The sequence below is a fragment of the Schistocerca americana genome, chromosome 5 (genome assembly GCF_021461395.2).
Source record: "Schistocerca americana isolate TAMUIC-IGC-003095 chromosome 5, iqSchAmer2.1, whole genome shotgun sequence".
Taxonomy (NCBI): Eukaryota; Metazoa; Arthropoda; class Insecta; order Orthoptera; family Acrididae; genus Schistocerca; species Schistocerca americana.
This window is the reverse complement of record NC_060123.1, coordinates 182,486,657-182,514,459: the sequence shown is the minus strand read 5'-3', so window position 1 is coordinate 182,514,459 and position 27,803 is coordinate 182,486,657. Positions and strand designations below refer to the sequence as shown.

Sequence of the window (27,803 nt, the reverse complement as noted above, 5' to 3'; positions counted from 1 at the left end):
ATACAACCACTTTTTCACTATTTCTCGACCGTTGCACTCTCGAACAGTACGCGGTATAAATGAACACTTAAATCTTTCCGTGCGTGAACTTATTTCTCTTAGTTTATCACGATGGTCATTTTTTCCTGTGTATGTGGGAGTAAAAAAAAATTCGCATTCAGAGGAGAAAGTGATGGAAATTTCGTGAAAATATCACGACGCAACGAAACAGCCTTTCTTTTAAATTACGGCCACCCAACTCGCGTATAAGATCTGTGACACTCTTCTCCTATTCGAGATAACACAAAACGAGCTGCCCTTCTTTGAACTTTTTAGATGACCTCCGTCAATACTATCTGGTATGGATCCCACACATCGCAGCAGTACTCTAGCAGAGGACAGACGAGAGTAGTGTAGGCAATCTTTTTAGTAGATTTGTTGGGTCTTCTAAGTATTCTGCCAATAAAACGATGTCGTTGGTTAGCTTTTTCTCTCTGGTAGTTCCAGTTTAAGTTGTTCGTAATTGTAATCCTCAGGTATTTGCCTACCTGAATCGACAACGTTATCATTTGTTTGATTCATCGTGTGACCGAAATTTAACAGGTTTCTGTAGGACTTATGTGGAGGATACCACACTTTTTATTATTTATAGTCAGTTTCCACTTTCCGCACCATACAAATACCTTGACTAAATCATCTTGCTGTTCGTTTCGATTTTCTGATGACTTTACTACTCGGTAAATGACAGCATCACCCGCAAACAATCTAAGAGGGATGCTCAGTCTGTCTCCTAAATCGTTTAGATAAATTGCGGACAGCAAAAGGTATTTCAAGATATTTCAAAAAGATTCATCCGATTTTGCGATACGTGAACGAACTGTAACTACGGATAATTTTTAATATACGCCACCTGTAACTTGCCAGCTCGTGTAGTTGCTGGTCGGCGTCTCACTTGTTCACTTCCCATTGAGCCGAAATTGCAATAACGCTGCGACAAAAGGCTCTCTGTGTTCTCCGTTTCAAAAGGCCCATTTCAGGTACAACTGGGTCAAGGTAGGGTTTGACAAGCATGAAGACAAGCAGGAGAAACTCTCACCGTGTGCTGGTGGGCATTATCTTGCTGAAAAGTAAGCCCAGGTTGGCTTGCCGTGGAAGGCAACATAACAGGGTGTAGAATTTCGTCGAATTCCTGGTTATCGGGCCGTATGGCGAACGACAGTCGGGTTGGTATGCCACCACTCTGTAGGACATCTCAGGAAACGTGTTCTTTGTTGGTTATCGTGGCTCATTTCAAAGTGGGAATCGTCAGTGGAGACGATTCTACTCCAGTCAATGAGACTCCAGGCCGAATGCGCCCGACACCAATGCAAACGGCGCCGTGATTGATAGTAGTTGTGCTCACTGAAGCATGAATTGCACGTCGGATCGATGACAATGATGAATCTGGGGCTCTGAGTGTGTCTCTGACTATTGCTCGTACTGTCGTCCGTGTCGGTCGACCGCATTCTTCTTGACGCTGTGTTCGGCCATAGTTCATCCATTCGTGCCAACATCGTCGAATAGTGGCATCGTCCACCAGAGGCAACAGCAAACGCTTGATAGACTGGCATCACGTACTGCTCCCCAAAATTGAAATAAAGAATGTGAAACCAATCATAGTTTGAGGTTCACAGTATTATACAAATCGTTGATGTCATTGGCGTTTAGGTATACTTCTCTATGCTGTTTGTCTCATTGGGATGCCACGTTGTTAACTACAACAGTGTTAATCGACATGAACAGAGGGGGAGGAAGCTGCGCTATGAACATGAGTGCCAGACTGAAACTGCGTCGCTATGACCCCAATTTCTGGCTTAAATGGACAGAGCTCTTCCAGTTGAGCTTCATCCAGAACGCCAGTTGGGCCATCTTGTTCATTTAGTGCACTACTCATGTTCTCGCAATTCCAAACTCCGTTGTACTATGCTCCGTGTCAAGCATCTTCACCTGTTTAGACAAAAGAAAACCAGTGTTGTCAAAACAATTTGTCGACTGTTGTAAATTTTTACGATAATGTGAGTTAATATTTAGAATAAAAACCTTATCTTTTTAAACGCATACATCGCAGTTGGCCGTTTATTTAATCCATTTTATTAAATACACTGCACGAATTCTCTATGGGAAGCGCCTTCAGTCGAAACGTGTATGCGTACCCGCCTAACGCCGTTGTGTTGCAGCTATGCGTGGTGGAGGCCGTAAGGCGTTACCTGCTCGGTACTTGGCTTCGCTTGTTGGTAGCCGCTTTAGGCCGTATGCACCACTTGGCATTTGAAACATGTGTTACTACTACTAAAACTTCGTGACTCTACCTCTTGAAGAGTTTTCCTAAAATATTTCCAACATATATGTAGCAACTAACAGCATTTCTGCTGTGTTAGTGAGAATTTTCAAGACTTGTCCTCCATGTTATGTGCCTTCTCTCTGTTGATACGCATCTATAGCTTTTGTCGAGAGTTAACGTATTAGCAAAATTTCTCTTTTTCTTTTTTAAAATTATTTTCAATAATTATTAAACAAAGAACACATATTTAAAAACTCTTCAAAACGGAACAATTAACTTGAAAATAGGAGAAATGAGAAAAACAAGAAAAATATCTGCATTTTTCTTTACTTTGGCAAGAATGATCACGGAAGCTAGAAAACTCGCCTGGCCCAGCGTATTAGAGAAATATATCCTGTTAAACATCCTGTTACCTTGCTACATTTTGGTACAACATTACATTCTTTAGCTCATATGTAAAGTTGCGAAATTTATATTAAGGGCCTAATTTTTTATAAATTCAGTAATTAAGGGTGTGATCAATTTGTAATTATTAACCGTGAAGCCACTCGGCGCGGCAGATGTTGCTAGTAATAACGTGTGCAGACGTAAAAGCTCTTATCAAGTTCAAGATGCAATAGAGATGTAAGATACCAGCATGCGATGTATTCGCGTTAGCTTTCAGAGTCTTCACCCAAATGATTGCGAAGACTCCCCACAGAACAAAGTAGGCACCATTGGAGCGCTACTTTTATTGAACATTGCAGATGCTTCTAGGCTTTTGAAAGAGTAAGCGACTCGTAAGTCTCCCTTGTCTCTTTGCCGTTGGGCATCTGCACGAAGTTGAGAGTTTATGCATTTTCAGCTTGTGCAACTAGCTTCCTAAAGGGGTTGGGATATAGATATTAGAATATTTAAAGATGTATTATTTGCTTGTAGCGCAAATCATTGTGAAAATTTTTTCTGTAATTTAAATCCTCTAAATATTTCCAAGAGGTTACTACTTGAAGATATTGCTAATAACACAGAAAATATGAACAAGGTTACGTTTTGGCTTCTGCCACCGGACAAACACATGTCTCTACTAACACTGCTCATCTATGTCACGACAAATAAAAGCATTCCGTTCCGTTCCGTTAAATACTGTTTGCGGCAACCATAAACACTCATGGATGTACTCAACTACGCGGGCTCAATTGATAGATAATCGGCATCAAGAAGTTCTTTTTGCTGATTGGAATGACTGAGTTGAAGGATATAGATCGCATCTGACCTTTTTTTAGAGGAGAGGTAATTTGACAAAAGGCGTTACCTTCAAGGAACGGAGGATGACGCGGATGCTCAAAGTAGTTGAGTACATCTATGAGTATTTATGGTTGCTGCGAAAAGTATCTTAACAGAATAGAAAGGAGACTACCCGGAATACTGAGGATCTGTTTGTCGTAACGTGGATGTGCAGTGTTAGTATAGATATGTGTTTGTCCGCAGAAGCCAAAACATAAACTTGTTCATATTTGCCGTGTTATTAGCAATGTTCTGTAGTAGGAATTTCTTGAAAATGTGTGCTCCTTACATGCCATGGGCTAGGAGGTATTTACAGGCTATTGATAATGACTAGTCAGCTGAAACCAGTAAAGTTATTTAAGCAATTCATGCAAGCATTGATGGAAGTAAACGGTATGCTAGAAAATAAAGGGCAGAAGTGTCCCTTTCAAAAGGAAAAAAAGTGACGTTTTGATTAGTTTGATTAGCAAGTCGCATGTCAAATCGCACACTCTGCGTCGTTGCTCCTACAAAACTATTTCTGCATGCCGTCTTCCGTTTGGCTGCGCAACAACTCCGCCCTTTTTCCTTCCCAGGGCTACTTTTCGGACCACATTACACTCCACTAGTCACCTACTATCCGATTTCTGTGTTGTTTTGGACCATTATAAACGTGGAGCTTTATGTGCCTTTGTGAGCGATGACCATTTGCGACGTAACCAGCTCCTTGAGTCCACTGCGTGCTGTTCCCAATGTAATGTTGGCTCGGAGACTGGTTAAGATGGACGTGAATTCATTGACGGCAGCAATTCTGACAATCATTGGCAGCGCGTGACACTGGCCCCTGGTCCGGGTCTGTTATGATCTTTTTACTATCAGTATTTTTACTCCGTGTTACACGGCTGTGAGTGGTACGCCACTCGTTATAGACACGTTGGACAACGCACGTTGCTGCACCAACAAATCTGGCACCTTTATTCACGGTGAGATCATTAACGCGATAGCCCCTTTCCTACAGTCTGTGGCGTCTCTACGTCGATTCATCTTACTGCGCCGATTCTACATTACCTTTTCACTATTTCGGCAGTGGAGGCCAAACGACGCATGGCAGCAGTTCTGTACCATCTGCAGGACTCCAGAGACATCGGTATGACCGGAAAGTCTACTCGAAGACGTTGGTTGTAGGTGCTTCTGTGAGACGAAAGGTTTGGCGCAAGATAGGAAATGTTGCCATGCCTGTGTCAAACCGTCCATAAGAAGTGACGTGGCATCGCGCGAGCAGTATGGTTTCTTTTGTGTCGCCCTGGTGTGGACGGCTAGTTACAGCATATGGAATATTAATGGTTTATATTTTGTGGCAGACACTTCCAGATAGTGGGGTAGCTAGCTGTTCTGACTAAAGAAGACATTTCCAACGGTAGGTGTCGTGAAGAGTCATTATCTGGTTTCTTGATGCGAGAATCTTACGGCAAGAAAATCAACAGTTCTTTCAGAAGGGAGTAATGTCAAATTGAGAGCCCGCGATCATGGTGCACTTTTACCGCAATTATTTTCAGTCGTTGAACGCGTATACACTGTCTTCTGATTACCAGTTTCGACGTTAGCCATCTTGAGATCTGCTACAGCAAATGGAAAAAATTCAATGAAGGACTACGTTACAACATAAACAAAAAGAAAAGTGCAACTCACCTTTGTATAGCTCCGTGAGTAGTGGACGATATGCAGACATACCAATTTTTCCCACTGCTCGATACAAAATGTACCTTGTCGTAAGGTTTTCTGTGCACGTCGCTGTATGTAAGTGCTACAGATATATGATAACATCTTCATTTTATCGTAATTACTATCAGACAAAGAGGTGTCGCGCGTCATACTGTCTAGTGTACTGAATAATATACTTTTCAGTATAAACAGTTGTAAGGGACTGTGGGTCCGCCTTGGTGCAAGCGCTTCTTGTTCTTGATTCCTCAGACTAGTTTCGGCGAAATACCACTATCGTATGTGCGTGTTTTTATGCTAATTCGGGATAATTGACATCGTTACCTTACATTGAGAAAAAATTATTAATAATGTTGTACCGTTTGGTTCCAGATATATGTACGAATAATCTTATAGTACGTTTTCACTCTGTAGTCATCGCAAGGTTCTTTGCGGAAAATCACAACAAACATACTTTGTAGTCATTGGATATTTCTATGTTTGTTGTGGTTTTTTGGCATAGATACACAGAACTACTATGTATTATAAGACTATTCTCACATGGTTCTGGAACCAAACAGTAGAACCAATAATAGCGTTTATCGTTATGTAGTGTGACGATGTTGATTTTCAAGTTCTAGAATAAATAAATCATCTAAAAGTGGCGGTATTTCCCCAAAACTAGTTTGGAGAATTAGAAACAAGAAGTGTTTGCATCTAAGGAGGACCCACAGTCCCATGTTGCTTTACAGAGACACAAACCAACAAAATAAGAGCTGAAGGTACAACGATAAGCAGTCGTTCGGAAAACAAATGAGTTTACGTCAATAATTGAGCGGATTATTCATTTAGGTTTTACAGTTATAACATAATAAAAAATAAAATAAAAGTAAAAAAGTTACAACTACGCATCCTAACTAATTGTTATTACAATAATCCCAAGGTCCAAAGCTAGTTTAGGCGTATACAGTCACCCAAATTTTCTTTTTGATACATTATTAACAGTTCAGTTCTACTTTTCTTCGTTCGCACCGTAACGTGGGCGCCGCCTTGCGGTGTTCGGGAAGCTCGTTTCGCCCAAACGGCGGCCACGCCGTCCTCTTTGGTTTCCGTGCAGTCCGCGGCAGACGCCGCAGTCCACAGGGCGCTGCCAGCCACCGGCGTCCGCCCGTCACCCGTGTGTGAGCAAGTCTTGAAAAAATATCAAAGTAAGAGCTGTAAAAGAATTCACTATAGCCTTCGGTCAGTGTTCCATGATCCCTATGACAGTAAATTCCTAAGTGTTCCAAAAAGTTAAGCTGACGGGTCTTGGCAACTTAATATAACACGTTCAGGCTTGAATATTTCCGACCACATGTTTGGTGGTTAATAAATGTGTGCAAAAGCCAGTTTTGTTATTTGAATGTGTATATTGCTTAAATCGGGGTGCAAAAATTCTGCTAGTCTGTCCAGTATATTTCAAGTCGCCATTTTGACACTTCATTTCATATACCGCCGTACCGAGTAGTGTACTTTTTCTGATTTTATGTAGTAGTTTACATCTGATTGTGTTTTTACATCTTTAAACAGGTGCTAACGTCAGTTAGTTTTTCTTGAGATTGCCCCATTACAGGTCATCGCGGCGTATTTTTGATTTTCACTGGTGACTTTATTTAGAGCTTCTCTTTCGTTTTATGGAACGTGATTTTTTTCTGTAGTTTTTCTGTTTACTGTAAGAAGTGTAAAGATGACTACTGCCGGAACCGGCTATGTGCCGGCGCTCTCTGTCGGGAGCCACACGTCGCGGAGTATTAGAGACGCACGCCGTGTAGGGAGAGGGCAGAGCCATGTGCCGACCACACAGAGCGGACACGGCGATTGATCTCTGCGCAGCCTGCTCGCCTCGCCTCGCCTGGCCCCTCCCGTATCGTCGGCGGCGCACTTGCTCGCCTTCCCACGGGCCGCCCACTTCCCGGCGGTGGCCCCAGATCCCGTTGCGTGATAGCCACCCCTCGCCCGCCTTTTCAACTTACGGCGCTGCGCTCGCATTTATTACCCTCGGTTGCGTTTCCTACACATGTAGATGGAGCAAATGGCTTTCGTGACAAGTCTGCACTAGTACTAAGTTTTCCACATTTCGGCTGATTTGTGACTTATCGAAAAGCATATCCCAGGAACGCAACGTAGACGGTACACCACGCTGTTTTCTTTTGAAAATTTTTATTTTACTCTCTGTATCTGCTTGCAAGTTCCAAACTCTTACCGAATCTACATTCTAATACGGAAGACGCGCTAAAAGATTTCACCGTGTGACGACATAACGTCCAATTCTTTGACACCTTTTGTATCACTTCGTAATGCCCAGAATAGATATAACTTAAGTTTTTAGATATCGTGGCGAAGCTGTTTGTGGATTAATTAATATACCTGAAGATGGCAGGAACTGCAGAAACCTATAATGTGAGTTTTATAGTAATAGGTGATCTTGACGTAGTAAATTATTATACAAATTTATCCTGGCTTTATTTCTTTCTTCTTCGCGACATTTAAGGCTTCTCACACCATGTATTTGCTACATATTGAAGTATCAAGTCCATATCATTAAAGCGGTGTCATTAGTGGTATCGGCTTCAAAGTAGACAGCATTAAATGGGAAACTGCTTGGCGTAACATAGCATAATATCATGCCTGAAATAACTTGTACCCTTGTAATAAGTTGAAATGAAACTGGAACAGAAATGAAACAAAATTTGAGATATGTACAAGAGAAAATACAAAAGAAGTACAAAAAGTTCTGTTAAACGGGAAAGGTCTTCAACTAAGAAAGCTATATTCACCAAAACTAGATTGACGATCAAGATAAGTTTTACGTACTCCTCAACTTTTCGTATAAATCTTGGGAAGAACGCAAAATTTATTAGTTGTATGCCACTTTGAGACTTATCGCGTATCACTGAGGGCAGTTCCTATGCTGAAGGAATCGAATGCTACCCCTGGTACCAGCTGGTTGCACTCTTTCAAAATGTAGCATAGAGTTAGCACCCTACCTGGAGATGAGTTGACGCGACAGGACTCCACCTTAGTGCCTGCAAGGAGGTACACTACGGTTGGGTGGTCGATCCCAACGACCGCAACTAGTTTTCTCGCACTTACAGTTACTCCCCTTACCAATGATCACATTTAGGTGTCCGTTTTTCCCACGTACTATTCCAAACTTGATCGGTCGATAAATACTTTTAAATTGGTTCTACGGAACATCTGTCAAACACTAAAGTGTGAGCTTTAGAGTAGCCATGTAGAAGTAGATGCGTACGATCCTGCTTCTCAACAGCAGTGTGTCAATATTTCGTGGAAATCAACATTTTACCACTTTAGATATCATGTGGGGTGTTTTGGCTAAACGAACAAGTGTCAGACTACACATACAAAGGTCCAAGGTTAAATCTTCAGTCAGACCAACGATTTTCTGTCGCTTATCGCTTCTGGAAATGATTTGTTTATATGAAGAAAGCCAAGATCCACCGTGGTTCGTAATCTAGGTTAAATTGTGGCTCACCCTATAACTGGTTGGATAAGTCGGAGAAAGAGAAGACGTATCACCTCCAACAGATGAATGCTTAACGAAGAATTGCTGTGTCAGAACCAACCTTCATATTTAGGACAGCTTTACCTTTCTATCTTAGCTATCATATTGGCGTTCTTGTCTGCTGTATCCACCTGCTCGTTTGCTCATAATTCACACCTTTACTGATACCATGGAATCTCATCCCTAGATGTTGTGGAAGAGGAGATTGTCCTGTTTGGTGTGGACAGATATTCTGCTGAATACTAAATGATAAAGAAGTGATGACTAAATAACATTGTCATGTTGTTTGCAAGATCATTAGAGAAGATCACAAACGTGGATAGGAGAAAGATGGAGAAGGAAATCGGCTGTGCTGTTTTCAAACTTACGGTCCCACCATTTGCCATAATCGATTTAATAAAACAATGCAATACCAGAAGCTGGGTGGTCGGATGAGGATGTGAAGTACTCTCCTCCGGAATGCGCTTTCTGGTATCTTAACTGCGCCCCCTCGCTAGATGCAGCCTACACGATTTGGAGTACTTGCTGACATTCAAGTACGCAGACAGAATTCGGACCGAAAGTTGTGGTTGAAATTTGTCTTGTTTTATTTATCGAATGTGTGCGTACATGGAGCTCATCAAGCATCGTGTGCATTCTGCTTTGTGGAGTATTCTGTTAACCATTTTCAGGAACATCGTGTGTGGAAGGTAATACAGAACGCGCATTAAATTTATTTCCGGTGCCGGCAAGCAAGCATCGTGGCTTTGTCGTAGAACTAGTGTATACAGAGTGCCTGTGCATTCATGAACCTGCTATGGTGTAGATACTTTATTAGAAGATGTTAAAGTAACCACAAACCCTGTCTAAAAAGGGGAGAGATGTCACCTTGTAGTGAAAAGTGCTTTCCACGGCTTGGTGTATGCATAATATCTAATACCGTGGATAATTCATTCACATCATTCTTAAATTTGCCTGTTCATTTCCGCCATTAGTAGAGGACCATTATGCGTGATACCTGCTCAGTTAATACATGATGATTGTTCTGCTTACTTATTGCCTTCATTATGAACTAAGTGGAGTGTACTTGGGCAAGGTCGCCAATGCGAGAAGTGACTGACATAGTGGTGACTTAAAATTGAACAGTACAGCATTGTTAAAATTCTGTGTTCACTACGAAAATTCTTTGTGAAACACTTCTCCTTCCTGTTTCAGGATCCAGCGAGAAGATAAGAGATGGCAACCGCTTTGCAGATTCAAAGTTTCCGTAATATGGTGAGTGAATGTGAGCTTCATACACGATTTTATTTAACTATCTTATTTTCAAACGCTTCCGAATGAGTTGCGTACCGTAGAACTGCGCTCGGTATTCACACAGTTTTAAAAAACAAACTGGGCTTACACGACGTTAAAGACACCTACTATGGAAATAAGCTCTTGGTTTTTATACAAAACATGTTCATCATCATATTGGAACTTCAGCGATTGTACTTCTAACAGTAGATATCGCAATTTATTTTCATTCTACCGGAGGTGAGCTGTTCAGGTTAGTGGCGGTTATTACGCAACGGCTCCGAGTACCGGCTTCTAAAATCTTGCTGTGATTATGATTATTTTAAGCGAAACTGGAGAACGAAAATAAATCGCGATTTGGACCGTTACTTGCTATTTCTGTTTATACCAAAGCGAGGAATTTCGGCGTCATACAAGTAGTTTGCTGTTTTAAATGTGTTACAGTGACTTGTAAGTTTCGCCGTTCAGAAGATGCAACGGGACGTGCTCTTAGTTTACCGCAACCGCAGCGTAGCCAGGGCTGTAACTTACTGTGATATCTTTGAGCGGAACTATCAAATGGAGACAAACGAAGGTTGCTCCTCAGAATGCAGAAATTTTAAATACAGTCCTACCGTTAGGGCACAAGAAAAGATCTGTATTTCCAGTACTTTTCGTACAGCATATTCTAAGTCCTCCTATACGGTTTAACGCATAATTTTGCACAATGATTGTACGTATACTTTCGGGGGAATCTGGTGAATTTAACGAATGCTGCAGGTATTTCCTTGGACTTCGACATTGAATAGGTATATCTATGGAGAGAGTGGTCATATGCCCGGATCATGAGCTTCTTATCAAAATACGTTGGCTCCCAGATCATGTGACTTGAGTACGGCGTAAAGTTTGCTCGTAAGCTTTTTTCTTTTCCTCCTTTGATATTTTAATTTGCATTCGTAACAGCAGCACATACTCAACATTGTGCTTACTAATAAATAAATGCGTAAAAACGAGTCAAAATGTTTGATGTTAAACTTTCGACGTTATGCAACATTTAAAGAACAGCGTTTTACGACATTCACATAACATTTCTCATTTGACGTTGGCGATACTCGAAATACACTGTGCGGACTATATTCCTACAGTATGGAATTCACCATTGATTGAAACCTCCTTGTTACATATGTTCATGCGCATAAAATTACACTTAATGGTCTGTATTCAACAGTATTTGTGCACACTGCTACTGAAGAACTGAAAATGCGAACTCTGTGTTACGTTAAGGTTGGCGAATATGATGAAGATATCTACGTATGCATATGTATGTATGCATATTCTCAAGGCTTGGGTTTTCCTACATGTTGTAATTTAACTGATCGTTATTTCTTTGCTATGCACAGTTGCGTAGCTCCCTGCTATATCAAGAACTTAACTCTTGTACCGTTAATAACTGCACTGTTGATAATCCTGAATCTGTAACTCCTTTGTAAGAGATAATGTACTGCTGTAAATTAACATCCAGTCACAGCTTGGACGGAATAATGCCTGTTGAATGTGTATGAATCTAAAGTGGAAATATGGATGCTGCCCCTGTTCTCGCAAACACTGATATTTGTATTGTGTTACAGCTGGATACGAGAAGGGCAAATTTAAGCGGACATAAGTATCAGAGCAAGCTGTGATTATTATTATTATTATTATTATTATTAGTGGTCTGGGGCGCTAAACAACGAGTTCATCAGCGCCCTTGCTTGAAATAAATACAGATGAGGTCAAAATCTATTAAAAATAACAATAAATTGTAAAACCAAGTTGTATTCACAAACAAGAATTGAATAAACAGCCCTGACATAATGGGGTTCATAAAGACCAACTATAAGTTAGACAAAATACAGCAGAGTAAAACTAGATCAAATCAAGGATAAAATAACAGTACAGACACAGTTAAACAGAGCAAGCTATCTGAGCACAAGAGTGCACGTTCGCTTATCTCTGCTCTATATTAGTCTCTTACTTTAAACTAGGACATGCTTTTTCATTTTTCCGTACAAGCACTACTTCTTTTGGTCCGGGCTGGCTTACTAGTCCAGTTTGGTTGTACGTCTCTCCCCACAACGTAATAAAATTCCATCTCTGAGTGTAAATACTAGAGTTGCTGCTTATCTATGAAATGTGCAATTTCTCTCTTGTTTGATTATCTTGTCTCATCTTTTTTTTGCGACTGTTTAGAAAAGACAGTTGAGAAATACACCCCCCCCCCCCCTACACACACACACACACACACACACAAGTATTTTGAATGATAATGTAAACCACTGCAAAGCTACATTCAGAATGGCAGATATACTAGTATTTGTTGACTGTCTGGCACTCTCATACCTCCCCCATCCTCTGTCCTGCACCCTCGATGGCATGCACTGAGCAATGCGTTTTGACCCCAGCTCATTTTGGAAGGTGTATGACGTGTAACAACCTCGCACTTTTTTTTCGCTGTCGCTTTGTTTACCACGAGTATCGATTTAACACAACAGGCTGGCCACACATGGACAGGCAACGGCATAGGCGTGACACTCTGTTGAAACGTAAACTGCCGGTGTGTGCAGACAGGCGGAGGAGCAAGCAGTAAACTGATGCATGTGCGACTGGAAAGAAAATAAAATAAAACTAGAAATAAAATTCGAACAGATTTTCTTGAAACGTTTCCTTTGCAGAATTCTTGCGTCGACAAGAAACATTTCTAGTTACCGTTAAGAGAGTTTTCAATTTTAAAAGCAAACTTGACTCTAATCACTCGACAACATTGAGATTATGGACCGAATAATAGATCCATTTCACAATGAATTTGGAGGAAAAGCGGCAGAGGCCCTTTTGAAGGAACTGATCGGGAGATACCAGCATCAGAGAAATGGCATGGAATGACTAGTCCCTTTTAACGTCATTTGTCCTTTTGACAACAAACATTTATTTTTCAAAGTAACAACAGGTTTCCATTAAGAAAAACAGGTAGGAAAATTCCAAGTTAATTTGTCATGTTAAGTTTACACACCTGAAAAGCGTTGAAAACAGTGAATAACACTGTTACCTTTTTAATGGCCTTAAATAAGATGCAAGAAAATAAGATGTTAACGATATTGACCTTTAAAAAAATTTAAATTTAAAAAATTAAATAAATCGGCAAACAATTAAAACTGAGCTTTACATAAATTTCTGCAATCGAGGTCAAAACCAAGACATTTGGGCAGACCCCCAAAAGGTCAATATTAACTAGTTAACAATGCTTAACAGGTCTCCTTTACGGTTTGCCCAAAGGGCTTACACCAAATAATTTAAAATAAAATTTATAGCACGCTTACAATATGTATTAAACAGAATAATAAGATTAAAGGAAATAAGCTTCGTTGAAAATGTAAGGTGTGAAAGAGAACTATTAAAAGGGTGCTGCAAATTCTTCTAGGAGGGAATATAAATAACAACTCGCTAACGTGATAACAATTGCTGGAGATCATAACACACAAAACTTAAAATGCTGGATAATAATAATAATAATAATAACAACAACATAAACTAATAAAACAACACGTTCCCACATACAAGTATGCACCACAAAATGTACTGGAGAATGATGAATACAAATTATACTGGAACAGAACCATTATAGCAGATAAAACAACACCACATAACAAACCTGACATCATACTCACCAATAAAAAGAAGAAATTAACACAACTAATCGAAATATCCATACCCAATACAACAAATATACAGAAGAAAACAGGAGAAAAAATTGAAAAATACATCCAACTGGCTGAGGAAGTAAAGGACATCTGGCATCAGGATAAAGTTGACATTATACCAATAATACTATCAACTACGGGAGTCATACCACACAATATCCACCAGTACATTAACGCAATACAGCTACATCCAAACTTATATATACAACTACAGAAATCTGTAATTATTGATACGTGTTCAATTACCCGAAAGTTCCTAAATGCAATGTAACATATACCGTACAGTTAAAAGGAAGTCACGCTTGATGAAGGTCCGCGTCACTGTCCATTTTTGACCAGACATAACGTCTGAGAAAAGAAAGAACAGTAATAATAATACCGGAGAGCACACCAGCTTCTAAAACATAGGGAAAAATATAAAAATTCAGAAACAGTTTGCTCACTCGCATAAAACAGTTTAAAAACAAACGTAACATTTTAAGAGAGTAGATGATTCCTAGACCCCTGATATAATTGTGTGTGAAAGCTGGACACATTACATAGTAACACCAGTTGCCATAACAACATTAACGGTGGTAAATTTTTAGCGAGAACCCTGGCTAGCAAATTAACACAAGTCACTTCAAGAACACACAGAGCAGGCAGAGCCACAAATTCGGCCTAGAATCACATAGAGTCAAATAACAAGGGCGTGCATGACGACTCAGTGAATATAAACACGAACATCTGCTCAAACAGCTTGCGGAGCGAGAAATCGGTGCACGGAGCTGAACAAGCAGATGTGCACGGCATAGGCGAACCAAACGTTTTGCCTTCTATCCAGTCCCGGCGAAGAAGAGTGAACGACGACCCGGAAAAGACGCCGTGCCGATCCGTACCGCGTGCCATTGCCAAAAGCATTGCCAACCTCCCCCACTCAAGCCAAAAACCCTGACCCCTTTTTTAAAATGAGAATAGAAGGAGCGAAGCGAATTTCTTAGCTAGTTTTTTATTTGGCTCACATGTACCTTCAAGGTTTTCCCCGTCACACGGTTGGGCACTAGCAGATTGAAGGGACTTACGATCTTAACAACTGCACAGGGTCCAACAAACACCCATTCTAAAATTCCGAAAAAAACCTTATCCCCAACTCGGCCGAAAAAGAATCTCCTTTCCTGATTAAACCGTTTCTCATGATGGCGAAGGACTGGGTCGATGTTTTACGTAGCTCTATACCAGTTTTCTTTAATCAGACAAGGGGTAATCCGTTCAGGCGACAGATCGTTTATACTCCACAAATTAGGCAGGGGAGAATTAAGGGAACAAGAAAACATCAAAGCAGCAGGAATTACTTTAGAAGCCTCATGCTCAGCTGAACTGAAGGCATTAATCCAACGTATGGAAGTGTCCCATTTAGTCTTATTCTTAGCATCATACATAATTAAGGCTGCCTTAAGATTACGATTATTCCTCTCAGAAAGGGAAGGTTCAGGTTAAGCGGGGCGGTCGCAGTGTGCTTAATGGCATTACTGCTTAAATTCTCGTGACACAAAGGCGGGGGCACGGCGACTGACAAGCGCCGTGGCGCGCCGAACCCAGGAAACATTTGAGTTAAATAAGGAATACTTAGCGAGGTAATCCCTCTTCTTGGCAAAAGCCACATAAAACGAAAAAAGGCATCAACAACAACTAATATATAACGGCTCCCATCTCTTGTTCGAGGCTATGGACCCACATAATCAATAAGTACTTAGTCCACAGTGCTTCTCTCCCGTTCGGAATGCAATAAGCCTTTACGTGAGTTGGGATTGGGCTTCGCCATTTTGCAAGACTCACACTCCTGAACCAATCGGCGAATATCCCAATACAAGGACGGCCATGTAAGATGAGTACGGACCTTTGCAAGGGTTTTGTAGAGGCCCAGGTGCCTATCTAATAAGGAACTGTGAAATTAAAAAATTATAGATGGCACGAGTTCAACAGGCAAATAAATTTTGGGCTCGGCTAATACCCTAACTTCACTACAAAGTTTACGCTTTCTCAAGGAATAACCGGGAAGTTCCTCTCCCGCCAACAGCCGCCTTTATAGCCCCTATTTAAGGATCTTGGTCCTGCTTATCCCTTAGATCAGAAAATAATTGAGGTATCTCTGTTAATACGTTAAAAACGGAAGATCTTATGACTGAACAACACTCCCCGTATTTGTGGACGCCCTCCTCAAACATGCGGCGGAGCACATCGACTACCTGGTTATCTGAGCCCTTGATATGTCTAAGGCAGGCATACAGATCACCCACCTCGCAATCCTGCCCGTCTTTCCTGGGCGGGCCAAAACTCAACGAAATGCCTGGTTGTCTGTCTCTAGGTCAAATTCTCTGTGTTCAAATTTAATCTTTGCAAGAGCGAACAGAACAACCAGAGCCTCACACTCATACACCGACTACTTAAGCTCAGGTCCCAAAAATCTTTGCGAGGCAAAAGCAACAAGTCGTCTATAACCGCGTCTTCCAGTAAAAGCACTGCGGCCACCCCGACGTTACTCGGGCGAAACCTATAGAATGTATTACTGGCAAAATGGAGGACTAATACAGTAGAAACATCAGAAGGTGAAATGAGCCGCCACGGCTAAGGAACTATTACGGCATTAGTACCAAAATGATTTACAAGAACCACGGAAAGCTTTTACCAAGTCGGTTCAGTTGGGGATTCGTATTTTCCACTTCGCCTAAACCACTAGACCATCTCGCTTGCGGTGCCCGGTTCTGGCCCAGGTATCTGAGGATTGCCTACTATGGACACTGTTCAACGAATGATCAGCAATCTTTAGGGATAGGTTTGGAGCGCTTCTAAAATAAACATACAGCCAGGTAATGTCATTAATTCTGAGTTGCACATGTTGCTTTTCAGGCGAGAACAGAATCGAATGATTTTGATTTACAGTTATTCTGACGTCTAGTGAAATGGAAGTGATTCGTTTGTATTATCTTCAGACAAACTACTATATCTTAGTTTCCTCATTAACTACTTCTAAATTTATTTTTAGCATTTAGAAACCGTTGACTCCAATTTTCGCATCTTTATGGACACCAATAAGAACAAAACGAGGATAATGGAATGTAGTCGAATTAAATCAGGTGATGCTGGGGGAATTAGATTAGGAAGGGAGACACTTAAAGTAGTAGGTGAGTTTTGCTATTTGGGGAGTAAAATAACTGATGATGGTCGAAGTAGAGAGGATATAAAATGTAGATTGCAATGGCAAGGAAAGCGTTTCTAAAGAAGAAAAATTTGTTAACATCGAGTATAGATTTGTCAGGAAGTCTTTTCTGAAAGTATTTGCATGGAATGTAGCCATGCATGGAAGTGAAACATGGACTGTAAATAGTTTAGAAAAGAAGAGAATAGAAGCCTTCGAAATGTTGTGCTACAGAAGAACGCTGAAGATTAGATGGGTAGATCACGTAACTAATGAGGAGTTGGGGAGAAGAGAAATTTGTGGCACACTTGACTACAAGAAGCGATCAGTTGGTAGGACATGTTCTGAGGCATCAAGGGATCACCAATTTAATATTGCAGGGATGCGCGGAGGGTAAAAGTCGTAGGGGGAGACCAAGGCATGAATAGGCTACACTAAAACAGATTCCGAAGGTACGTTGCAGTAGTTACTCGGAGATGAAGAAGCTTGCACAGGATAGAGTAGCATGGAGAGCAGCATCAAACCAGTCTATAGACTGAAGACCACAACAACAACAACATGACCGTGAAATTAATACTTATCGGCGTGTGCATTTGAAGGAGAATTTTCCGGTTTACCATTAATAGCCGTTAGTATATTGCAAACTTACAGCAGCAGCATCATTCTCCTGGGAAACTGCGCCCTCCGTGTCGTGAAAGAGTCGAATGCTGAGCGCTGTGGTCGCAGCGTTGTGTGTATTTATGTGTATGTGTGTCACATTATTCACTGCCGCTCGTACATTTTCCTACTTGTTCAATCGAGCAATGCATCCGTCCACGTGAGCACAGCTGGTCCGTGAGTTGCCGGTGCCTAAGCAGGCGGCTTCATCCCTCGTGGCTGACACGGTTAACGAGGCGGCGAGGCGAGAGGGCGTGCCGCTGATGTGAAGTCAATAGCGGCACGTGGTGCTGCTGTTGCTGGCTGGCGGCCGTCCTGCTCGCGACGGGAGCGCGCCGTGGCAGACGCCGAGCAGCAGTCGGCCGCTCTGCTGCGAGCTCCCCCAATCCCTGGCCCTCAAAACTTTCGCCAACTCAACCCCACCTCTGCACGTTACTGGCCTCAAAAGCGGGTATCAGACTAGCCCCTACGCTTCTCACTACATATTGTTTTCCTGTCGTTCAGTCGGACATTACACCGTCATGAGCGGCAATAAGTTTTTCTTTCTTATCCCTAGAGCGCTTCTCTCCTCTAGCACGGCGTCGGCTTTCTTTAGAATTTGGCAAATTTTGTTCTATTATCTGACTTTGTGGCTGGATGCCCTTCCTCATGTCGCAACCGTCAATCGTCTGTGAATCATGGATACTTTGTTATGTGTGAGATCGTATTTTAACTGTTTGTGTGTACCAGCCCACGGTCTTGATCCGCCTATTGGATTCGTTCCAAACCTGCCACACCTCCCCGACTCGGAAGCTAAAGCGCTGCGCGTTACGGTATACGAGCAAGTCATTAAACTTTAAACATTTAAACACTCTAATTAGAACTTGCTGTGCAGAAATGGAAAGAAATTTAGTATCTAGAGAGAAAAAAATCGCCGTGATATAGAGGCCTCTACTGATACTTCAGATAACGGAGGAAGGCAGCATTGCTGTGCCTTACGGTTAGTGAATGATGCCCACTAGGGATGTGCACGTTGTGTTTCAGGACGGTTAGTAAATATTTTAGGAGGTGGTGTCACAGACTGATTCGAATAAATCATTCTACATAATACGTACATAATTTTTAATGGTTGCGGAGATACAGACTATTACGGGGAATAGTTTTCAGTCCGTGTGCCCCGGGTGCCCGGGTTCGATTCCCGACGGGGTCGGGGATTTTCTCTGCCTCGCGATGACTGGGTGTTGTGTGATGTCCTTAGGTTAGTTAGGTTTGAGTAGTTCTAAGTTCTAGTGGACTGATGACCATAGATGTTAAGTCCCATAGTGCTCCGAGCCATTTGAACCATTTTCCTCCTGGGACATACCGTGTAGTGACAGTTGGAAATACTTTCCAGACCGGCCTTGGTTCTCCGATCCCCAATAAATTTTGTTCCCCCATACCCCACAGGGGAACCTCATTTGAACCATTTTGAACTCCTTGTGCTGGTCAATCTGTCTGTTATGCGGTTATTTATCGATTGTCATTGGTGCGACGAAAACACAGATGCCTGTGTTGCGTTATCGCATCGTCTTGCAGGGCCCCATTCCTAGACTTTCTTGAAAACAAGATTCCATAAATGTTGGCTATAAGAATTGGTATGTTCTTTCAGTAAGACGGTGCCCTCCCACATTCTAGTCGCAGTTGACGCATCATATAAATCAAAAATTCCCAGGAAGTTGGATCAAAAACGGTTCAAATGGCTCTGACTACTATGGGACTTAACTGCTGAGGTCATCAGTCCCCTAGAACTCAGAACTACTTAAACCTAACTAATTTAAGGACATCACACACATCCATGCCCGAGGCAGGATTCGAACCTGCGACCGTAGCGGTCGCGCGGTTCCAGACTGTGGCACCTAGAACCGCTCGGCCACGAAGATGGATCGTCAGAAATCGTACCGTACTGTTTGTTTTCCGCCAAGTTCCCCGGACCTTACTCTTTCAGATTTTTGCCTGTGAGGGTGGTTGATTGGCGAAGTTTACAAAGAAAAAGTAAACAAAGAAAACATATTGATCGTTCGGATTACGCAAAGTGCTACCCACGCAAAAGAACGCCAGTCTCAGAAGAGCTACAAATCGTGTTGTCAGGAGAATTCGAAAGGACGTTGAAATCGGCCGTGGAATTCATGAAAATAAACTTTGGATTTTACATTTGTTTTCGCTTAACACCCTCCGTGAGTATCTCTTTGGGTTACATTCTAACAGCTATATCTCTGTTACCAACGGAAATTGATTTCAAGTTATGACCCACTTTGTCCATCACCAACACAAATCATTAGTTATTTGCCTTCTGCTGGTGGATAAAGACCACCTCTAGAGTTTTCTACGCATTAAATTCTCCAAATAAAACCATCCATGTTGTTGATGCATTTTTCTGATGTTATCTGACCACTTTCCACTCTTAGCAATCCAACAAATAATGTTCTACTATCCCTTTGCCTGGCTATTACGTATGCTGTCCACCTCACTTTAACACAGCAGAAGAGGAAGAACAGCGATTGGCTGGCGGTTATTCCTTGCCACGCGACTGGCCGGAATGAAATGCCGGTCATGAATTTATTTTAATCACGCATTCCTCTCTGGTCTGTATGCTGATCCATTTGTTTGTTTTCTGTCTCTCCTAGTAGTTTCCAACAAGAATCTTTGTATTGCCTGCTGAGAAAAAGTCAGTGTCTCACTCATGCAAATCGGAACCGGTAATACACACCGTTTCAGATACAGTGAATCCGTAGATTTAAAATCCCTTTCTACTGTAGTAAAGGTTCACCACCACATATTTGTTGCTTTAGCTGACCGCCGAATCGTTGTTTTCAACTGCCCTAAACTCAAAATTCTTTAAATGGTTCTATATGTTTCAGGTATATGTTTATGACTTAGTTTTCACATTATGCTTGATTTTAGGGAGTACTTTCAAATTTAACCTATTAAATTCTTCCATTCGTTGTCTAAGTGTAATGGCTCCGGGGGAAACAGTACTGTATCTTCAGTAAAACGAACGTGGTTAAGGCTTGTTCCGTTAACACATATTCGTTTTTCATTTTCCCATTTTTGGGGACTTGATTTAGGGTTTCTGGCAATAGTTTTTGTGCTGTGGGAAGTCGTTGCCGTATTCAGTTGCCAATTCTCAGTTTCTCACAATCCGGAAGAAGTATAATGGAAAATGATTCGTATGTACATTCTTCAGTATACAAACATAGGTTGAATCAATGATGTGTTTCTCAAGAGGTATTTGCATAGAATTTGTTGAAGCTCTTTCAAAATTTATGAGCCCCAGTGAAAGGGGCAATTCGTATTCAGTGCTCATCTAGGTACTTTTCATAACTATCTGGCTCAGATATCGCCTTTTTGACTGATGTGTGAATAGGGATAGTATCGTCAAATAAGAAAGCATTATCTGTAAATGGTTCAAATGGCTCTGAGCACTATGGGACTCAACTGCTGAGGTCATTAGTCCCCTAGAACTTAGAACTAGTTAAACCTAACTAACCTAAAGACATCACAAACATCCATGCCCGAGGCAGGATTCGAACCTGCGACCGTAGCGGTCCTGCGGTTCCAGACTGCAGCGCCTTTAACCACACGGCCACTTCGGCCGGCCATTATCTGTAGCTGAGAGAGTAGTCGCAGCTCTCTTCCACTTCTGTCGCATGTTTACTGCCACGTGGGTGTACGCATTAGCAGTACAATTCAAGTTTCACGGGTTTTCGGTCCTTCCGGGATGAGAACGCCATAAAGGAAGCACTCAAAGACCGTGACGAGGTCATTTCTCTGCCAGCACCTTTCGTTGTAGGATTACTAGTCTAGCAAGCTATGAAGCCGACCTTCTCAGAAGTTTGGAAACAACGAGAGAGGCTCTAGCAAAATGAAATTGTGAAGGCGGGTAGAGAGTAATGCTTGGGTAGCTCAGTAGAAATTATATATAAAGTGAGTTAATCGAGTATTAACATATAACGGACTAACTAGAATCTCTATGCAAAGGTTCAGGATTTAACACGAGATTATCAAGCATAATGACAATACTTCGTCATAAACATGTTCGCAGCCATTCCGCGTATCCGTCGGCGAAGCACCGATGAAATAACTCCTTTACATTGATGCATTCGAGTGGCTGTGTTCTCGCCAGCAGTCGTCGCTAAATAGAGATCGAGCGGCACCGGCCGTGGGGGAGGGTCCTCCAGTCAGAAACAGACGGAAATAGTGCGTAGTATTGTTGTATGCTTCAGCTACTGTGATATACATAATCAGATAGTCACGTCGGGGGAAAAATAATTAAATAGACAGAATGAGGAATGTACGAGTAGGAGAGAGAAGAAAGCTGGTGGAAATGATAAGAATGTGGGAACATCTTGGCTGGGACATGTGTTGCAAGGAAATTTCGTGCAATGAAGGGTGATCGGAGGACAAAATTTCAGGAATTGGAGAAAAAGGAAGAAAGGGGCTCGGAATGCTGGGAGATATTAAAATGGACGAAGCTGCCAGCAGCTCGAGGAAGCAGCGCAGAAGAGGGTAAATTGGTGAGCGTCATGTTGATACTTGTATTGTACTGCAGCGTGGTCACAACTTCTGCAGAATGGTGTGTGTGGGAGGCTGTGCAGATGAGAACTTCCAGTACCGCGGCGAGTGCCGAGTTGAGAAAACATTTCCTATTATTAGACGGTTGTTGCCCAGGTGGACCGTGGTTAGCGGCAGCGGAGTGCTGAGACAGGCCGACGTCGATTGGCAGCGACGACGGCCTTGCTGAACCGACGCATGTGACCGCTCGCCCTCCCCACTTCCGTCCCACTCTGCTTGTCGCCCAGGCCAACTGGCAAGGGAGTACAGACACCCCGTGTCGAATCCAGGGCCCTTGAAGACTGGTCGGAATGTCAGCCAATCGATAAGAGCCCTCGCCTCGGCGGTACCAGTTCGAAGCGCGGAACAACCGTTAGGGCTAATTGATGGATCGTAGGTCAGCAGCTTCGTCCAATCAACGGTGCTGCTCGATGAAGTTCTAGCTGCTTTGGCTGCATATCGAAGTGACCACTGGCGCGGAGACGGCGTCGTACGAAAACTCGGGGCCGATGGCATGAACGTACCAGCGGAACTGGGGTATATGTGCTTCCCCTGGCCGGGTGTGTTGTGACGGGAGCATGGTTGCCATCATGTAGCCGGCTGTGGAACATTGCTTTTATGTTTCAGCATGAAACAGACCGGCGCACCGTTACGGCAGATCACCGCGTTGCACAACACTGTACCAGCGCCCAACTGCAAAATTCCACATGTGGGTGGCAGCTGTGGCCGGTCGCACGCCTATGTCGCAACGTAAGACAGATATACCAAAGAAGAAAAGTTTCGTTATATATTGGAAATGGTAATTAACCCTGTGTAGGATAAGGTACTTTCACACTTATTAAAATATACCTGGCTATTATGCCTTGACTGATTGAGTTTCTTAGAGAAACCCAACATTTCGTCCCTATCTCCGGATGACATCTTCAGGGGGAGGGGGTTTGAAGGTTCTGCGGTTCTCTGAATGACACAGTCGCTCGGTAGTGATTACAGTAGAAGTTAATTTTCGCGTGCTACAGCGGAGAGGCGATTTTAAAACTAGAACGCAGTTGGCCGTTGCCGGCCGCGGTGGCCGTACGGTTCTAGGCACTTCAGTCCGGAACCGCGGGACTGATACGGTCGCAGGTTCGAATCCTGCCTCGGGAATTGATGTGTGTGATGTCCTTAGGTTAGTTAGGTTTAAGTAGTTCTAAGTTCTAGGGGACTTATGACCTAAGATATTAAGTACCATAGTGCTCAGAGCCATTTGAACCATTTTTGAGCAGTTGGCCGTTGTCAGTTGCTATTGCAACGTCCCCACGGTGGAGGGCTGATGCACAACTACAGCAAGCCCTGGAAAAAGTAGGAATTACAGAATACCGTCTAGTTATGGAGACGTGAACGTGAGTACTACACAACGATCGGGTGGGGGGGGGGGGGACATACTGGCAACTGTAGTAGGGGAGCAATAGATTGCTCAGCTGTTGCGGAACACGCCTTACAGCTAGGAGGCCAACATATTAGATATGATAAGAAACGGGTCCTGGTTGCCTAGAGCAGATACTACGATACGATAGGATATTGAGAGGCATGATAAAGATTATTAAACACAATCGGATGGAGTGTGTGAAACTGAATGATAACTGGATTCCGGCGCTGAAAAAGATGTTTACAACTCTAGGACGACAGCTGTAGCGGACGACGCCAACTGACAGCGGCCAATTGCCGTCGAGTTTCGAAAACATGTGACGTCACGTTGAAGTCACGTTTCCGTGCGGTAGCAGGTAATTTTAATGTCAGTAGCGAGCCAGGTCTGAACAGAGCCGTACCGAAGTGATTCGGCACCTCTGTCAGATTTGCCAAAGCTGCGACCCCTCCTCCCCGTAAAACTTATTTTAGCAAATTTCTTTTCACAGATTTAGGATACCTTTATAATTTTGTAAGTACGTTTATTAAAATGAAGCACTACATGAAAAACAAAGTTTAAATTAAGTATATCATTGTAAAATATTACACATAATAAATTGCATGTGTTTTGAAAGTTTCAAATTGTAAAAATCATCAATAAAATTGAAAGTGAGCAATATTTATATGTTATTGTTTATGAGAGCTATTGTACACTGGTTTTAGTATGGTATTTAATACAGAACAGAGTTCATTTGATCCTCATAAATTTTCATACTGCATAAATTATTAATTAGAAATGAAAGGGGCTATAATTAAGAGAGCAGAAAACATCCCTTTCCAAGAATTGTGTTGTCATTATGATTTTACGTTGCATTTTCTTGTAATGACCTTCGCAAAATCATTGATTATGTCACTGAAATCAGCTTAGGAGCTGCGTCGTATTTTGTCGACGAGCCAGCTGCTTTCACTCCTGCTCAACCATCCCGAGACAGCGTTTACACCATGTTTCAGAATGCAGTTACTGTCGTTGTCATAGACATCCTCAACAGCATTTCAGTGTTTGGATAAGCATCTTTTAACTCGTACATTGAAGAAAAAAAACTTCAAAATATCCAAATGGGGAGCCGTGTCAGTGATCATTAGCTTTTTCACCTGAAACTTGAAAGCAGCAGTAGTCCGCTGTTCAGTAAGTCTGGTGTATTTGGCACGATAATGAGCATAAAATTTTTCAAGATAAGATACAGAACATTGATTGAAGTCGATTTCTGACAGGAAATTAAAGTTAGACTAAATGATGAGAGACACGTGACGTCTGTTTTCATTTCACGTGTTATTAAATGAAATACTCTGAAGCACTCTACCTCTGTCTCGCTCGTCAGTCGACAGAAATGTGAAAAAAGATTCAGCATCCGCTCGCGAACTTTTAAGAGCCTACAACACTGTAGCAAAGTAGCAGCACGAACTCCATTGTTGAACACGAGCGAGCTGAGTATCCGGAAGCTGTGAGAACCAAGCGCATTGTTGGCACTTGAACAATGTTGGCGATAGACAAGTCTGGTCGCTAGTAGTCGTTTCTTCGTGATGCTGTTTGGACGTAAGGGCACTTTCGACGTACGAGTGGAAAAAATGTGCGTGCTTTTACAGCGGGCCGATGGGAAAGGCTTTTTCTCGTAGGCAGAAGATAGGAACTCGATGGGTACAGTAACGTGGCGGTTGCCAGATCGGGTTGCTGGGGGCGGAGGAGACAAGACCGGCCCCCCCACGACGGAGAAGGAGGGATAGGACCCGGCTACCTCGAGCAGACCAGCCACCTTCGCTGTGATTCGTGGTTCTGCAGAAGCACGAGTCACACGTGGAGGAAAAAATCCTTAAATGTTTTTCACAGTCGGAACTGAAATCGTCTTATATATTGACATAATAAGGACAACAATTACGTACACTAATTGCGTGAAAAGTAAACAATATTTAATAGAGAAGTACAGCACAGTAACGCAGCTACAACAATGGCTACCTCACGCCACGCCGTACTGTCAGATGGATGACACTGGCTGCGTCCGAAAACAAATGACCACCGACGGAAGCTGCCGATTCAGGACTAGGGAGCTCATCGGCGACCTTAAAGTTAACACGCTGTAGGAGACCTCAAGTATCTCTCCCGGTCACTTGTTAGTCACCCTTTTTTCTCGGTCAGTTTTTGCGCCGTTCTGCGCACGTGCCCCCGAAAGGAGCCCATCTGGACACCTACTCGAAACGGTACTGAGTGCGAAACGGACATTCGTAGAAGCTACAACCCTCCTCGATTACAGGTGGTGACGGAACGTTGGAGTTTTCAAATAAATTCATTCGAGCACGTCATAATAGCCCGGAGAGTTTTAATTAAGTGTGGCAGTTGCGGTCGTGAGAGTTTGCATTTCACAATGATGTACCTAGTTGCTGGCGGAGGTACGCGTGACGACACGAGTTGGCGGACGGCCTTATTGGCTTGTTTACGCGCGCTCGTCTTCCCGTGAATGTGCGAGTAGGCGGCGGCCCGCCATCCAGCCAGCCCGGCCCGCACGTGAGGCGGCCACGTGAGCGCCGCCACACGCTTCGGCTAACGCGAGCTCACAAACAAACAGGCGCCGTGCGCAGCCTGGAGGCGACACAGCCCGGACCCGCGGCCGGGTACCGGGACGGCTTGGGACGCGACGCTGCTCTCTGCCGGGTGGCCACTGCCGGCCGGCGCACTTGCAACACGACGAAATTTTACATACTGCGCGGACATAGCACAGTTGCAAGAATACGTGATTAGATTTGTTCGCGATTTGACTCTACACGGGGTGCGAAATTTGGTACGCACAGCCGCCACCTCAGGTAGCAACAATGACTCTGATCCAGCTGGGCGTAGAGTCGAACTGAGTTTGAGCGGCAGGTACGGATACGTCATTCCAGGATGCTTCAGCTCTGTCACAGTTCATCAGTGGTAGTGGTCGGCCAGTCTTCCGAAGACCTGTCACCGGATGTCCGGTTGAGAAACGAGGAAAACGTGCAGGCCGGGGAAACATTCCAACACCCTTTATATGGAGGTAGGTCAGGGCAGCACGGGCAACATATAGTCTTGCGATACGGCGTTGAAAGATAATGCCACGGGGACCTTGAAGATGGGGCAGAACAGCTTTTAACGGGTCATAAATGTGACGGCTTCTTTCGAAACCAGTAAACACCCAATCCCGATTTTTTTAAAGAATCCAAGTCCCATGCATATAACGTTATAAGACTTTAACTGTGTGTGGTGCAATGACATAATGCTGCAGGTACATTCAGTGATCTGTGTGGATATTTTCTGCAAAATGCGCTACGAATACATTTAAAGGGTGACAATTATTTAACTATATGAAAAAAAGGTAAATTGGTTAGAAACTACGGCATGCACACACTTTATTCAACATGTAAACGGCAGTACAGATATTCGGATTTAGGTTATGACAAGTTCGATACGGCTGCCATCATGGGCGATGATGTGACGCAGACGAACAGCGAAATTCTGCACGACCCGGTGAAGTGTCGGAACATCGGTTCTGTCGATGACCTCCTGAGTGACTGTTTTCAGCTCAGCATTGGTTTTAGGATTTTTGCTGTACACCTTGTCTTCCACATCTCGTCGAAATCAGGGTCATTGTGGATAACGGGGATGAAGTCATCTTCCAAAACCTTCATGTACCGTCCGGTAGTCACCGTGCCACCAAGGAATATCCCACCAATTATCCGTGACTGGACATTGTACACCACCCAGTCGCCCCTTGAGTGTGAAAGAGTTCTCCATCGCGAAATACTGATTCTCAGTCCCCCAGATGCGCCAATTTTGCTTATTGACGAACCCATCCAAATGAAAGTCGGCTTCGCCGCTAAACCAAACCGTACAACCCACACTAATTCTCATCGTGCCCCGCGGCCAACCGTACAGTTTGAATGTCCTAACGCAAACCGTTCAGAACTTATGACCATTTTATTTCACATAGTTCAATAATTGGTACCACGTAGTAGTAAAGAAGTATTAATTAAGACGTCATGCCTACTTCTGGGGTTTTAGTGCGTGAAAGGCGAAAATGTAATAAGCGATAAACTTTATTTCTTTCGTCATTTTGTGAGTGTGTGGGATGGGGGGTGTCAACGCGAAAAAGTTTCGTAAAGGTGTGAAACATTTGTAAAGTTTGTTGGAAGTTGGTAAGCGCTCTCATTCTCAAACACTGC

General features: G+C 42.9%; 1 protein-coding gene across 5 annotated transcripts in view; it reads left to right on the top strand.

Annotated features, from left to right (window-relative positions):
- Nucleotides 1-27,803, top strand: part of LOC124615399 (myocyte-specific enhancer factor 2) — an 870,744-nt gene that overhangs the window by 226,525 nt on the left and 616,416 nt on the right. For all 5 annotated transcript variants that reach the window (XM_047143243.1, XM_047143236.1, XM_047143235.1 and 2 more), the window contains one exon: nt 9,999-10,058. The gene's annotated coding sequence lies outside the window, so the exon portion shown is untranslated. The remainder of the gene's footprint in view (nt 1-9,998; nt 10,059-27,803) is intronic.